Here is a 15,815-nt window from a genome sequence, read left to right as displayed (position 1 = left end):
CAAAACAGCACCTGCAACACACAACAATGTTATCACTGGAGAGAACAGCACCTGCAACACACAACAATGTTATCACTGGAGAGAACAGCACCTGCAACACACAACAATGTTATCACTGGAGAGAACAGCTCCTGCAACACACAACAATGTTATCACTGGAGAGAACAGCACCTGCAACACACAACAATGTTATCAGAGGACAAAACAGCACCTGCAACACACAACAATGTTATCACTGGAGAGAACAGCACCTGCAACACACAACAATGTTATCACTGGAGAGAACAGCTCCTGCAACACACAACAATGTTATCACTGGAGAGAACAGCTCCTGCAACACACAACAATGTTATCACTGGAGAGAACAGCTCCTGCAACACACAACAATGTTATCACTGGAGAGAACAGCACCTGCAACACACAACAATGTTATCACTGGAGAGAACAGCTCCTGCAACACACAACAATGTTATCACTGGAGAGAACAGCACCTGCAACACACAACAATGTTATCACTGGAGAGAACAGCTCCTGCAACACACAACAATGTTATCACTGGAGAGAACAGCACCTGCAACACACAACAATGTTATCATAGGACAAAACAGCACCTGGAACACACAACAATGTTATCAGAGGACAACTTCCATGATATACACACAGGATGTATCATCTTACTTGCCTCTTCTATCTTAACAGAACTAACAAGTCTTAAGTATTTCATTATTGATGGTAAGCAACACTGACAAGTTGATGAGCCAGACAAGTGCAACACTTGGGGAATCTTTATTTCGGCAATAAAGATACTCAAGTGTTGCACTTGTGCCTTAGGTTAGATAAGATTTGTCAGGAAGCAGGTCAAGTGTTTCCTGACGCTGGTCTTAGTTATATGATGACCCACAGATGAAGTTTTTGGTCATCTGACCGAGGTCTTGTTCATAAAGTCTTGAGTGTTTCTCTCCTGACACTAGCTTCATCCTGTGGATGTACTGGTTTACCTGCCTCTTCTCTTGTACTATCCTGATACTAGCTTTATCCTCTGGATGTACTGGTTTACCTGCCTCTTCTCTTGTACTATCCTGACACTAGCCTCATCCTCTGGATGTACTGGTTTACCTGCCTCTTCTCTTGTACTATCCTGACACTAGCTTCATCCCCTGGATGTACTGGTTTACCTGCCTCTTCTCTTGTACTATCCTGACACTAGCTTCATCCCCTGGATGTACTGGTTTACCTGCCTCTTCTCTTGTACTATCCTGACACTAGCCTCATCCTCTGGATGTACTGGTTTACCTGCCTCTTCTCTTGTACTATCCTGACACTAGCTTCATCCCCTGGATGTACTGGTTTACCTGCCTCTTCTCTTGTACTATCCTGACACTAGCTTCATCCTCTGGATGTACTGGTTTACCTGCCTCTTCTCTTGTACTATCCTGACAAGCCTCATCCTCTGGATGTACTGGTTTACCTGCCTCTTGTACTATCCTGACACTAGCCTCATCCCCTGGATGTACTGGTTTACCTGCCTCTTCTCTTGTACTATCCTGACAAGCCTCATCCTCTGGATGTACTGGTTTACCTGCCTCTTGTACTATCCTGACACTAGCCTCATCCCCTGGATGTACTGGTTTACCTGCCTCTTCTCTTGTACTATCCTGACACTAGCCTCATCCTCTGGATGTACTGGTTTACCTGCCTCTTCTCTTGTACTATCCTGAAACTAGCCTCATCCCCTGGATGTACTGGTTTACCTGCCTCTTCTCTTATACTATCCTGACACTAGCCTCATCCTCTGGATGTACTGGTTTACCTGCCTCTTCTCTTGTACTATCCTGACACTAGCCTCATCCTCTGGATGTACTGGTTTACCTGCCTCTTCTCTTGTACTATCCTGACACTAGCCTCATCCTCTGGATGTACTGGTTTACCTGCCTCTTGTACTATCCTGACACTAGCCTCATCCCCTGGATGTACTGGTTTACCTGCCTCTTCTCTTGTACTATCCTGACACTAGCCTCATCCTCTGGATGTACTGGTTTACCTGCCTCTTCTCTTGTACTATCCTGACACTAGCCTCATCCCCTGGATGTACTGGTTTACCTGCCTCTTCTCTTGTACTATCCTGACACTAGCCTCATCCCCTGGATGTACTGGTTTACCTGCCTCTTCTCTTGTACTATCCTGACACTAGCCTCATCCTCTGGATGTACTAGTTTACATGCCTCTTCTCTTGCACTATCCTGACACTAGCTTCATCCCCTGGATGTACTGGTTTACCTGCCTCTTCTCTTGTACTATCCTGACACTAGCCTCATCCCCTGGATGTACTGGTTTACCTGCCTCTTCTCTTGTACTATCCTGACACTAGCTTCATCCTCTGGATGTACTGGTTTACCTGCCTCTTCTCTTGTACTATCCTGACACTAGCCTCATCCTCTGGATGTACTGGTTTACCTGCCTCTTCTCTTGTACTATCCTGACACTAGCCTCATCCTCTGGATGTACTGGTTTACCTGCCTCTTCTCTTGTACTATCCTCACACTAGTCTTATCCTCTGGATGTACTGGTTCACCTGCCTCTTCCTTCGTACTATTCTCCCAGATTATGTCAGTAAGGCCATGATAAATCTCGTCTAAGGTACTATGTTAAAAGTGCATCAACCATGAAGACGCTTCAGGAGATTTATTCTGTCCCTGACACTCTGCCTAGGCGAAATTCCTATAGTCGCTGCTGTACATATGTCGCTGCTATATATTATAACTGTCACTGTTATATATTATATCTGTCGCTGTTATATATCTGTCGCTGTTATATATCTGTCGCTGTTATACATCTATCGCTGTTATGTATCTGTCGCTGCTATATATGTTTCGTTGATATATATCTGTCGTTATATATAACTGTCGCTGCTATATATCTGTCGTTGTTATATATTATATCTGTCGCTGCTATATGCTGCGCTGTTCCTGCACTTTTGACTCTGTAAAAGAGTGAAGAAAACTCGAGCAGGTTCAAAATCACGCTGTAAGAGTTCATTTGAACTACCCTGTCAAAACACTTGCAGCTATATGTCTACCTGGAGGTCGTTCCGGGGGTCAACGCCCCCGCGGCTTAGTCCTTGACTGGGCCTCCGGGTGAATCAGGATCTGGTCAACTAGGCTGTTACTGCCAGACACACACAATCCACAATACGGACCACAGTTCGGCTGATCAGGCACTGAGTTAAGGTATCTGTCCAGTTCCCTCATGAAGGCAGCCAGAGGTCTGTGGGTAAGTCCACTTATGCCTGATGGGAGGCTGTTGAACAGTCATGGACCCCGGACACTATTGCCTTCTCTCTCTCAGGTGTTGAACAAGGGGTTCAACACCTGAGAAAGATTAGATAATTGAAAAAAATCAATATGTATCTTAAACTGGAAACATTAGGTGGCAATACTGGGATGTGTTTACTTAAAATACTTAGTGTTCCTGTTCACCTAGCAGTAAGTAGGTACTACCTGGGTGTTAGTAGAGTGATGTAGGTCGCATCCTGGGAACCAAGTTAACCTAATTTGCCCGAAATGTTCTACATAACAAGGGGCTTCACACAGTACGTCATTAATATCAGCTACATCTACATAAGATGTATCATGTACTTATAGAAATAAACATAATCATAACAGTAATGAGTAAAGAATAAAAAACATATCAACTTTACCCCTGAAAGTAGAGTGAACTATATAATAATAATAATAATAATAATCATAATAATAATAATAATAATAATAATAATAATAATAATAATAATAATAATAATAATAATAATAATAATGAAAAGACAGGTGTTGCCAGGTATCAATCTATGGATTACTGGATCCTCAACTCCCCCCCCCCCTAAAAAATCCATCTTTAAATATCTAAGAGTACAGGACTGAGTACCATCATGCCAGAGTACATAAGCTGCCCTTGAACTAGCCACTGACACTGCGAACAAACCTGGAGTTTACCTGGAGAGAGTTCCGGGGGGTCAACGGCCCCGCGGCCCGGTCTGTGACCAGGCCTCCTGGTGGATCAGAGCCTGATCAACCAGGCTGTTACTGCTGGCTGCACGCAATCCAACGTACGAGCCACAGCCCGGTTGGTCAGGTACCGACTTTAGGTACTTGTCCAGTGCCAGCTTGAAGACTGCCAGGGGTCTATTGGTAATCCCCCTTATGTATGCTGGGAGGCAGTTGAACAGTCTCGGGCCCCTGACACTTATTGTGTTGTCTCTTAACGTGCTAGTGACACCCCTGCTTTTCATTGGGGTAATGTTGCATCGTCTGCCGTCTTTTGCTTTCGTAGTGAGTGATTTTCGTGTTTAAGTTCGGTACTAGTCCGTCTAGGATTTTACAGGTGCATATAATCATGTATCTCTCCCGCCTGCGTTCCAGGGAGTACAGGTTCAGAAACTTCAAGCGCTCCCAGTAATTGAGGTGTTTTATCTCCGTTATGCGCGCCGTGAAAGTTCTCTGTACATTTTCTAGGTCAGCAATTTCACCTGCCTTGAAAGGTGCAGTTAGTGTGCAGCAATATTCCAGCCTAGATAGAACAAGCGACCTGAAGAGTGTCATCATGGGCTTGGCCTCCCTAGTGTTGAAAGTTCTCATTATCCATCCTGTCATTTTCCTATCAGATGCGATTGATACAATGTTATGGTCCTTGAAGGTGAGATCCTCCGACATGATCACTCCCAGGTCTTTGACGTTGGTGTTTCGCTCTATTTTGTAGCTGGAATTTGTTTTATACTCTGATGAAGATTTAATTTCCTCGTGTTTACCATATCGGAGTAATTGAAATTTCTCATCGTTGAACTTCACATTGTTTTCTGCAGCCCTCTGAAAGATTTGGTTGATGTCCGCCTGGAGCCTTGCAGTGTCTGCAATGGAAGACACTGTTATGCAGATTCGGGTGTCATCTGGAAATGAAGACACGGTGCTGTGGCTGACATCCTTGTCTATGTCAGATATGAGGATGAGAAAAGATGGGAGCGAGTACTGTGCCTTTTGGAACAGAGCTTTTCACCGTAGCCGCCTCAGATTTTACTCTGTTGACTACTACTCTTTGTGCTGTGTTTGTGAGGAAATTATAGATCGATCTACCAACATTTCCTGTTATACATTTAGCACGCATTTTGTGCGCTATTACGCCATGGTCACACTTGTCGAAGGCTTCTGCAACGTCTGTATATATTACATCTGCATTCTTTTTGTCTTCTAGTGCATCTAGGACCTTGTCGTAGTGATCCAGCAGTTAAGACAGACAGGAGCGACCTGCTCTAAACCCATGTTGCCCTGGGTTGTGTAACTGATGGGTATCTAGATGGGTGGTGATCTTGCTTCTTAGGACCCTTTCAAAGATTTTTATGATATGGGATGTTAGTGCTATCGGTCTGTAGTTCTTTGCTATTGCTTTACTGCCCCCTTTGTGAAGTGAGGCTATGTCTATTGTTTTTAGTTACTGTGGGACGACCCCCGTGTCCATGCTCCCTCTCCATAGGATGTTAAAAGCTCGTGATAGGGGCTTCTTGCAGTTCTTATGGAACTCCGTGTTCGTCAAGTCTGGCCATGGAGCAGAGTGCAAAAAAGAGGAACACGTTTATCAACGTTCTCAAACCTTGTTTATCAACGTTCACAAACCTTGTTTATCAACGTTCACAAACCTTGTTCATCAACGTTCACAAACCTTGTTCATCAACGTTCACAAACCTTGTTCATCAACGTTCACAAACCTTGTTCATCAACGTTCACAAACCTTGTTTATCAACGTTCACAAACCTTGTTTATCAACGTTCACAAACCTTGTTTATCAACGTTCACAAACCTTGTTTATCAACGTTCACAAACCTTGTTTATCAACGTTCACAAACCTTGTTTATCAGCGTTCTCAAACCTTGTTTATCAACGTTCACAAACCTTGTTTATCAACGTTCACAAACCTTGTTTATCAACGTTCACAAACCTTGTTTATCAACGTTCACAAACCTTGTTTATCAACGTTCACAAACCTTGTTTATCAACGTTCACAAACCTTGTTTATCAACGTTCACAAACCTTGTTTATCAACGTTCACAAACCTTGTTTATCAACGTTCACAAACCTTGTTCATCAACGTTCTCAAACCTTGTTTATCAACGTTCACAAACCTTGTTCATCAACGTTCACAAACCTTGTTCATCAACGTTCACAAACCTTGTTCATCAACGTTCACAAACCTTGTTCATCAACGTTCACAAACCTTGTTTATCAACGTTCACAAACCTTGTTTATCAACGTTCACAAACCTTGTTTATCAACGTTCACAAACCTTGTTTATCAACGTTCACAAACCTTGTTTATCAGCGTTCTCAAACCTTGTTTATCAGCGTTCACAAACCTTGTTTATCAACGTTCACAAACCTTGTTTATCAACGTTCACAAACCTTGTTTATCAACGTTCACAAACCTTGTTTATCAACGTTCACAAACCTTGTTTATCAACGTTCACAAACCTTGTTTATCAACGTTCACAAACCTTGTTTATCAACGTTCACAAACCTTGTTTATCAACGTTCACAAACCTTGTTTATCAACGTTCACAAACCTTGTTTATCAACGTTCACAAACCTTGTTTATCAACGTTCACAAACCTTGTTTATCAACCTCTGAAATATTACAAATATTGTACCAGTCATACGAAATAGTGAAGAGAGTAAATACATCACAATACCAATAAAGATTAAATAGAGAGAATAAAGTGATACAATTGCAGGGAAGGAAAGAGAGCGAGAGAGAGCGAGAGTGAGAGGGAGAGCGAGAGAGAGCGAGAGAGCGAGAGCGAGAGAGCGAGAGAGGGATAGAGCGAGAGAGAGAGAGAGAGAGAGAGCGAGAGAGCAAGAACACAAAGACAACACAAACCACCTTTGGACAATACCGAGGCAAAAATACACAAGTAAAATACACATCTGGAGGACGAGTTCCACGGAAGAGACAAGTTAAATGATGATAAATGTGTATACTTTGACTTTTATGGGAAGCGCAAAACTCGTGTGGGGTGTTGGAAAGGGGTACATTCAGAAAAAAAAGTGTGTTGGAGGCTCGATCCCCCTTCCATTAATTGCATTCACAAGTGCCACCAGCCAGCACATACTTCTACCCATGTTAATCTGTCCATCACTGTATTTAACATTTGTTAAATGTAAGAAAAATGGAAACGAAAAGAGAGAGAGAGAGATGGTGGTGACACCTGTGGATAAGATTACACAATTAACGACCTGCAGATAATTCAATTATCTGGAGATAAAGATAACTGCTAAGTTAGTCACATCCAGACCTGGGCACCTGGTTGATGGCCTGATCAACAAGACTATTGATGTTAGCAGCACGAAATCCAATAGACATCACAGCCCAGCTAATCATTAACCAAGAAACCTATCACTTTCCCCCTGAAAGTGTGAACTAAATAATAATAATAATATTTCTATATGTACAAGGTATACAGACCATAGCTGACAACAATGACATACTACTATATAGAAAGCCCCTTGTTATACAGTGCATTTCAGGCAAAATTGGTTAAATTTGTCCCCAAGATGCGACCCACACCATGGAAATAAATGGTATAAAATACCGACACAATGGAAATATAAACACATATGCAGTATAATGTGATCCTTTATTGACTACGTTTCGCCCACACAGTGGGCTTTTTCAAGTCACAAACAGAACTACCTGGGGTGAACGAACGAACGAAAGTTCAGATAAGATCCCAAATGGGATGAGCGGGGAAGACGGGACAGACGAAGAATAGTGCTGGAGAGGAGTGTTCTTAGTCGTAGAAATAGAGCCAGGGCTTAACCCAGCAGCAAAGGCGATCGTGGGACAGATATTGAAAAGAGAAATTCCGGTTCTACTGTTGGGACTCCGGTGGGGTGAGCTGGGAGTAAGGGACTTGCGACGTTTAGAGCTAGAGAGGAGTGCAGAACTGAGTCATGTCTTAACCCAAAAAAGCTAAGGCGAACGTGGGTCAGAGAATGGTACCTGTCTTAGAAGGTACCTGTCAGCGGATCCAAGGTTATTTGTAAGTAGGGTTAGAAGCAGGATCATGCAAGGAGTAGAAAAGGTTGTGTTGGTTTGTGGGTCTGCGAATGTCTTCGTCAAGTAGAGAGGTCCAGTAGTCATGTCGTGTCTCAAGTTTGTCTATCTGTCTGTCACTGAGCCTCTTCCAGTACAGATTCAGCGCAGGGACGTCTAACTGGGCATGGAGAGACTCGCTTGTGGCGAAGTCCTCCCATCTGACATCAAGCACCCAGCGCAGCGCCTTGTTCTGGACACGCTGCAGTTTAAGTAAGTTTGTTTTTGCTGCAAGAGAGGGCTAGAGGAGAGTAAGTTATCAGAGGACGTATTAGGGATTTGTAGAGGTGTAGTTTGGTGCGTTGAGAGGCATGTTTCAGCTTGTAGAGGCCCGCAAGGGCCTTACTAGCTATTGCATGCCTTGAGTGAATGTGTCCGTGTAAACGAAGAAGGTAGTCAAGATTAACGCCAAGGACAGTGACAGATTGTGTGATAGGGAAGTAAGTGCGGGTGTCAGCTGTTCTGAGTTCGACAGGTAATGGAGGATCACGTTTCCTGTAGTTAAAATACGTAATGCTGGATTTTGCTGCATTGGTTTTGATCCTCCATTTTTGTTCCCAGATGGCTATCCTGTCAACTTCATTTTGTGTTTTGTGTGTGAGTGTATCTATATTGGCATGAGTGATAAGTTGTGTAATGTCGTCTGCATAGGCTAGTGTGATGGAGTTGTGGTATACAGGTGTTGGAATGTCGTTAGTGTATAAAATGTAGAGGGTAGGGGAAAGGACAGATCCCTGGGGTACTCCAGCATTTAGTGTGAAGTAGTCAGAGTAACAGCCTTGGAATTTGATTCTCATGGTACGGCCGTCTAGGAAGTTGCAGAGGAGTTTACGAGTATTGAGAGGCAGGTTGAAGTTAGTGCAGAGTTTGTACTTGAGCCCCTCGTGCCACACAGTGTCAAAAGCTTTTTCAACGTCTTTTGCAACCAGGGCTGTCCTGTTTCTTTGTTTTGTGTTTATGTGGATGTAGTTGAGAATGATGTTAATGGCATCCTGTGTGGATCTGTGTGTTCTGAAGCCAAACTGGCCATCTGAAAGTAGAGAATTATGTTCCAGGTATCTGCGAAGGCGATGATTAATGAGTTTTTCAAAGAGTTTTCCTAAAGTTTCGAGGAGGCTGATAGGGCGATAGTTTCTAGGGTCAGAGTGGTCTTTATTGGGTTTAGGAAGGAGGATAGCAGTAGCAGCTTTGAAGAGGGAAGGGAAGTATCCAGAGGCAAGGGAGGCATTGAGGAGGTTTGTGTAGGCAGTAATGATAGAGTCAGGAAGGTGTTTCAGGATAATATGGTTTAGGCCAGAGGCACCAGGAGCCTTTGGAGGAAGGTGTCTGAGGAGAGTTTTAATGTCTGTGTTGGTGAAAGGAGTGTCGAGTTCTTGGGAGGAGGTAAGAGTGTCTAGATGTATGTGGTTGTCTGGTGTTGTTTCTTGTGTGTGTGCAGTGTTCCAGTGTTCTATGTTCTGAATGTGTTGAATAACGTTAGGGTGAGGTGGGTGAGCGTGGAAGATGTTCTCCCAGATGTGTTTGAAGATGTTGGTAGCAGCCTGTGGGTCTGAGATGTGTGTTGTTGTGGGTGATGTGTTTGAATTTGTTGGTGGGAGTAGTGCCTCTGATTTTTTTGATAAAGTTCCAGAAGGCTTTAGTGTTTTTAACACGCTGCCTGTCCGCTTATTGTATTAGTCGTGACCAGTGATTGTTGTGGTCTTGGTCTAGGCTGTGTAAAATGTTGTTTCTAAGGTAAGTGAGATCTAATCGGACTTGATTAAATCTATGTGTGTTGTAGAGGAAGCGGTTGTGGTAGCAGATAATTAGTCTTCTTGTTCTGAGTGATGGTTTGAAGGAATAACGAGTGGTGTGAGTTTTCTTTGGTATTGCGATGTTGGCTGCTTGTGTAATGGTGTCCTGGATGAGATCAAGTTGAGTATCGATGTCAGAGATAGGTTTGTTGTTGTAGTCATAGGTGAGGTTAATATTGTCTATGTGTTGTTTGAAAGCATCCCAGTCAGCGTTCTTGTAGGAGAATGAAGGTGTGGTTGGAATGAGGATAGGGTTGGAGGAGATGTGTAAGATGACTGGGATGTGATCAGAGCCTGTAATAGGGCCAGGTGAGATGTAATGTTGAAATAGAGAGCTGGCTCGGTTTGCCAGAATGATGTCTGGTTTGCCTTGGCCCGTGTGGTTGAAGAAGGTATTGAAGTCTGGGCCAAGATGAATTAGGTGTTTATGGTTTGTGAAGTTGAGTAATTGGTGACCAAGTTGGTTGTTACTGGTGTGATGAAAGGCAGTGTGTTTGGCATTCATGTCAGCTAGTAGGTAAGTTGGTGTGTTGGTGTAGTTGAAGACTAAGGAGAGGTCGTGTATGTTGAGAGTAGTGTTTGGGCGAGCATAGGTGGTGAAAAAGATAAAGGGGCCAAGGTGGGTGTGTATTCTGACCGCAAGACAGTGTTGGTGAATAAAAGGGATTGGGAGAAATTCATGTTTTATGTTGGAATTGACAAGGATGGCAACCCCATCGTGGGGATCATAGGGGGACTGTAGTGCAGTATAACCATAATGGCGGATACATTGAGGGGCTTTGAGGCAGGTACTGTTTAGCAAAACAATATCTGGCCTCTCTGCTTCAAGGAGCTCGGCCAGTAGGTGTCTAATTGTAAAGTAAGAACGTATGTTGAACTGAATCACCTTAAACGTGATTTAATGGTTTCGTCTTAGCAAAGTTAATGTCGGGGGAGGAGTTTGGATTAAAGCCCGTGATAGTGGTGCCATCAGTGGATGTGTGTTTGTAGGTGCTACGGACCCGTTTCCTGGAGGGGGAGGAAGAGATGGATCTGTTTTTATGTTCTTTGGTCTGTCCGTTAGAAGTTGGGGTAGGTTTAGGTTTGAGTGGATTTTGTCTGGAGGAGGTGGAGTTGGACCTGGATGAGGTTTTGGTTGTGGTGGAGTGGGCGAAGGTGGATGCAGAGGAAGTGGAAGTTTTGGTAAGCTGTGAGGAAGTGGAAGCTTTGGAAGGGGATGAAGTGGGTAAGGAAGTGGGGGGAGGGGTGGTCGTAGCAGTAGCAGTAGGGGTGTTGGTGGGAGGTGTAGAAGTAGTGAAGAGAGGTAGTGGAGGAGGAGAGCTGGTGGGAGTAGGAAGTGGGGGGGTGGGAGAGAGGAAGGAGGGAGAGGTTGTAGGAGGCTTGGAAGAGAAGCAGGAAGGAGGGATAATTAAAGAGGGAAGATTGTTAGCAGACAAGATTAGGTTAAGGACATGTGAGTAGTCTGATTGGTAAGCTTGTGAGATTACCATCGCAGAGTGGGCAGCAGTGGCAAGTTGACAGTTAGTTTTGTAGTCTAGTGTGGGTGTAGAAGGAGAAGTGTTTGTAGTCTGTGTGTTGGTGTTTGATGTGTGTAGAGTAGAAGAGGTAGACCAAGTGCGTGGGGAGGCCCAGGCATTGGGGGTAGGGGAGGGAGGTGTGGAAGGGGAGGGAGGTAAGGAAGGGGAGGGAGGAGCAGGGAAGGGGTTGGGGAGGGAGGGAGGTTGGTTTGCTCTGAGGGAGGAGAGAATGTGCTTTCTAGAAGGGCAGGAATTTGCAACTGCAGTGTGTGACCCGCCGCAGTTAGAACATTTAAGGGGGAGGTTGCAAGTATTCCAGAAGTGGCCAGTTGCTGAACATCTGGAACAGACTTGTGTAGATGTGCATGTGTTTTTGTCGTGGCCGAATTTGTAGCATTTAAGACATTGTGTGATTGGGTGGAAGTTCGAAGGTCTGACGCCACAAGGAATGCCTGCGTACAACACCGTAATTCACACAACCACTTGATAAACTACAGAAACTCAAGACTTATCGCCACAGAAGACAACACTCAATACCGAAGAATCCTGGGATCATCACTTATTTCTATATCCGACAACTTCAACCAGAATAGTGGCTTCTATAACATAGCTGAACCACTTGCCAAGAAGCTTCTTCATCGCTATCCCACATAAGAACACTGTAGAAGGTCTGCTCACAAACTTGTCCAATCTCCTTTCCAAGCTACCCAAGATTTTAGACTCTATCAGATGCAGCATTCTCCACCTGACCTCAGCACTCTGAACCTGACTATAAATACTCGCGTTCCTTCCACCCCAGGTAGTTCTGTTTGTGACTTGAAAAAGCCCACTGTGTGGGCGAAACGTAGTCAATAAAGGATCACATTATACTGCATATGTGTTTATATTTCGACCCACACCAGTTGACTAACACCCAGGTACCTATTTACAGCTAGGTGAACATGGACAGCAGGTGTCTTAAGGAAACACACCTTAAGGTTTCCAACCATACCGGAGATCGAACCACGGACCTCAAAATGTGACCTGAGTGCGCTAGCAACCGACCTAAGAATAAAATATCAAAACGTTAGCTATGAAACATAACTCTCTCTCAAGAGCTACAAAAGAGCCTTCAAGAAACTCTCAAAAAAACGAAACAGAAAAAAAAAAAATATTGCTTTAAGTGTAAAGGCTGAAATCAAGACATTATTTACACTTGGCTGTGTGTAACCTAGAGAGGAAAAAACGGTAAATGTAAGAATATAAAAACGAAGGTAAGCAGTAATATTTGATATGATAATAGCTGGTGTTAAGAGCAAAATGGACGAGGAGTGGGAGGAAACAGAAAAGAATGATCATAGCTGAAGACCTTAAAAACTAGAACGGAAAATAAGAGACGAGGGGAGAAATGATGGGATGGATAAAAGGGGCAATAATAATGAAAAAAAAGCAGAGAAAATGGGAAGGTGCAAGGGAGAAAATTCAAGACTGGTGGTACAGTTAAAGAAAAAGCTACTGGTGAGAAGACGCAAGGATGAACCGGCGCGAATGGATCAATTATTCACCCTAAGTGTATATGAGACAGGTGAAGCAACAGGTGGCGTCTCTGTAGTCTGCTGAGTACTCTCCAGAGTATCACTATCCTCTCCTGTTCTTATCTTTCTCATTAGATTTACAACATACAGTGAAACATCCGACTTAATTCCTGTGTGTGTGTGTGTGTTTCTAAAACACATACATTACTAAAATATTAAATTATCATACACAGCCTCCAGCACCACCCTCAGTAGTTCGTTCTCTCTCTCTCTCTCTCTCTCTCTCTCTCTCTCTCTCTCTCTCTCTCTCTCACACACACACTCACACACACACACACACACACACACACACACACACACACACACACACACACACACACACACACACACACACACACACACACACAGTGCGCGGGGGGGAGGGGGCTGAATGGACCAATTTAAAGGCTGAGAGGCTGGTGAACATGTGACTACTGCAGTTCAACCTTATCAAATGTAAGATCACGAAAATTAGAAAGAAGGCGAACCTGAGGCGATGTTCTCCCCCAGAGAACATCATTACGCTGCAACATGTCCAAGATCAACATTACACTGCAACATGTCCAAGATCAACATTACACTGCAACATGTCCAAGATCAACATTACACTGCAACATGTCCAAGATCAACATTACACTGCAACATGTCCAAGATCAACATTACACTGCAACATGTCCAAGATCAACATTACACTGCAACATGTCCAAGATCAACATTACACTGCAACATGTCCAAGATCATTACGCTGCAACATGTCCAAGATCAACATTACACTGCAACATATCCAAGATCATTACACTGCAACATATCCAAGATCAACATTACACTGCAACATGTCCAAGATCATCATTATACTGCAACATGTCCAAGATCATCATTATACTGCAACATGTCCAAGATCAACATTACACTGCAACATGTCCAAGATCAACATTACACTGCAACATGTCCAAGATCAACATTACACTGCAACATGTCCAAGATCATTACACTGCAACATGTCCAAGACCAACATTACACTGCAACATGTCCAAGACCAACATTACACTGCAACATGTCCAAGATCAACATTACACTGCAACATATCCAAGATCATTACACTGCAACATATCCAAGATCAACATTACACTGCAACATGTCCAAGATCATCATTATGCTGCAACATGTCCAAGATCATTACACTGCAACATATCCAAGATCAACATTACACTGCAACATGTCCAAGATCAACATTACACTGCAACATATCCAAGATCAACATTACACTGCAACATGTCCAAGATCAACATTACACTGCAACATGTCCAAGATCAACATTACACTGCAACATGTCCAAGATCAACATTACACTGCAACATGTCCAAGACCAACATTACACTGCAACATGTCCAAGATCAACATTACACTGCAACATATCCAAGATCAACATTACACTGCAACATGTCCAAGACCAACATTACACTGCAACATGTCCAAGACCAACATTACACTGCAACATGTCCAAAATCAACATTACACTGCAACATACCCAAGATCATTACACTGCAACATGTCCAAGATCATTACACTGCAACATGTCCAAGATCAACATTACACTGCAACATGTCCAAGATCAACATTACACTGCAACATGTCCAAGATCAACATTACACTGCAACATGTCCAAGATCATTACACTGCAACATGTCCAAGATCATCATTACACTGCAACATGTCCAAGATCATCATTACACTGCAACATGTCCAAGATCAACATTACACTGCAACATGTCCAAGATCATTACACTGCAACATGTCCAAGATCAACATTACACTGCAACATGTCCAAGATCATTACACTGCAACATGTCCAAGATCAACATTACACTGCAACATGTCCAAGATCATTACGCTGCAACATGTCCAAGATCAACATTACACTGCAACATATCCAAGATCATTACACTGCAACATATCCAAGATCAACATTACACTGCAACATGTCCAAGATCATCATTATGCTGCAACATGTCCAAGATCATTACACTGCAACATATCCAAGATCAACATTACACTGCAACATGTCCAAGACCAACATTACACTGCAACATGTCCAAGACCAACATTACACTGCAACATATCCAAGATCAACATTACACTGCAACATATCCAAGATCAACATTACACTGCAACATGTCCAAGACCAACATTACACTGCAACATGTCCAAGATCAACATTGCACTGCAACATATCCAAGATCATTACACTGCAACATATCCAAGATCAACATTACACTGCAACATGTCCAAGATCAACATTACACTGTGTGGCATGCAAAGAGTACGTAACCTTTATTCGGGGATGCGGGCTACCGTCCGCCTGTATCTTGGACCTATGCTAGCCTGACTGACTACTGTCTCACTCTAAGTTTAGGGTTTGACTTTTTGTCACGAGAAAAGCTGAGCTCTATCTAAGAGTTGGATGGTGGAGAGGAAAGGCGGTCCCATTATTTTGTGCCATGGCGGCATGGTTACCACTGGGAGGTGGCAGCCTAATCCTGAGCCTTCTCGGGGTGGGGGTGTGGCATGCAAAGAGTATGTAACCTTTATTCGGCGCATGTACACACCCTCATTTACAGGCTATCTCCCCCAACCAGCGAACCAGGTTGCTAAGAGTTGATGATGGGGCCCCGTTGTTCAACTAGTGACCAGGTTCTAGCCAATAAGATGGTGGTTTTGGCAATCGCAGAGGTTATGTGAATACCACTCTCCTGTCTGCCCTTGTCATTCCCATTCTAGAGCTGGTTGAAGCACGGTCTGCTATTTTGTGGCTTCTATTTCTGC

The 15,815-nt window shown here is 43.5% G+C and overlaps 1 protein-coding gene across 1 annotated transcript in view; it reads right to left on the bottom strand.

Annotated features, from left to right (window-relative positions):
* LOC128687037 (protein tolkin) overlaps positions 1-15,815 on the bottom strand; it is a 449,316-nt gene that overhangs the window by 351,205 nt on the left and 82,296 nt on the right. The gene's annotated exons all lie outside the window — the stretch shown is intronic.

This window comes from Cherax quadricarinatus, chromosome 7, assembly GCF_038502225.1.
Source record: "Cherax quadricarinatus isolate ZL_2023a chromosome 7, ASM3850222v1, whole genome shotgun sequence".
Classification (NCBI taxonomy): Eukaryota; Metazoa; Arthropoda; class Malacostraca; order Decapoda; family Parastacidae; genus Cherax; species Cherax quadricarinatus.
The sequence above is the reverse complement of the archived record's forward strand: the minus strand, read 5'-3'. Positions and strand labels throughout refer to the sequence as shown.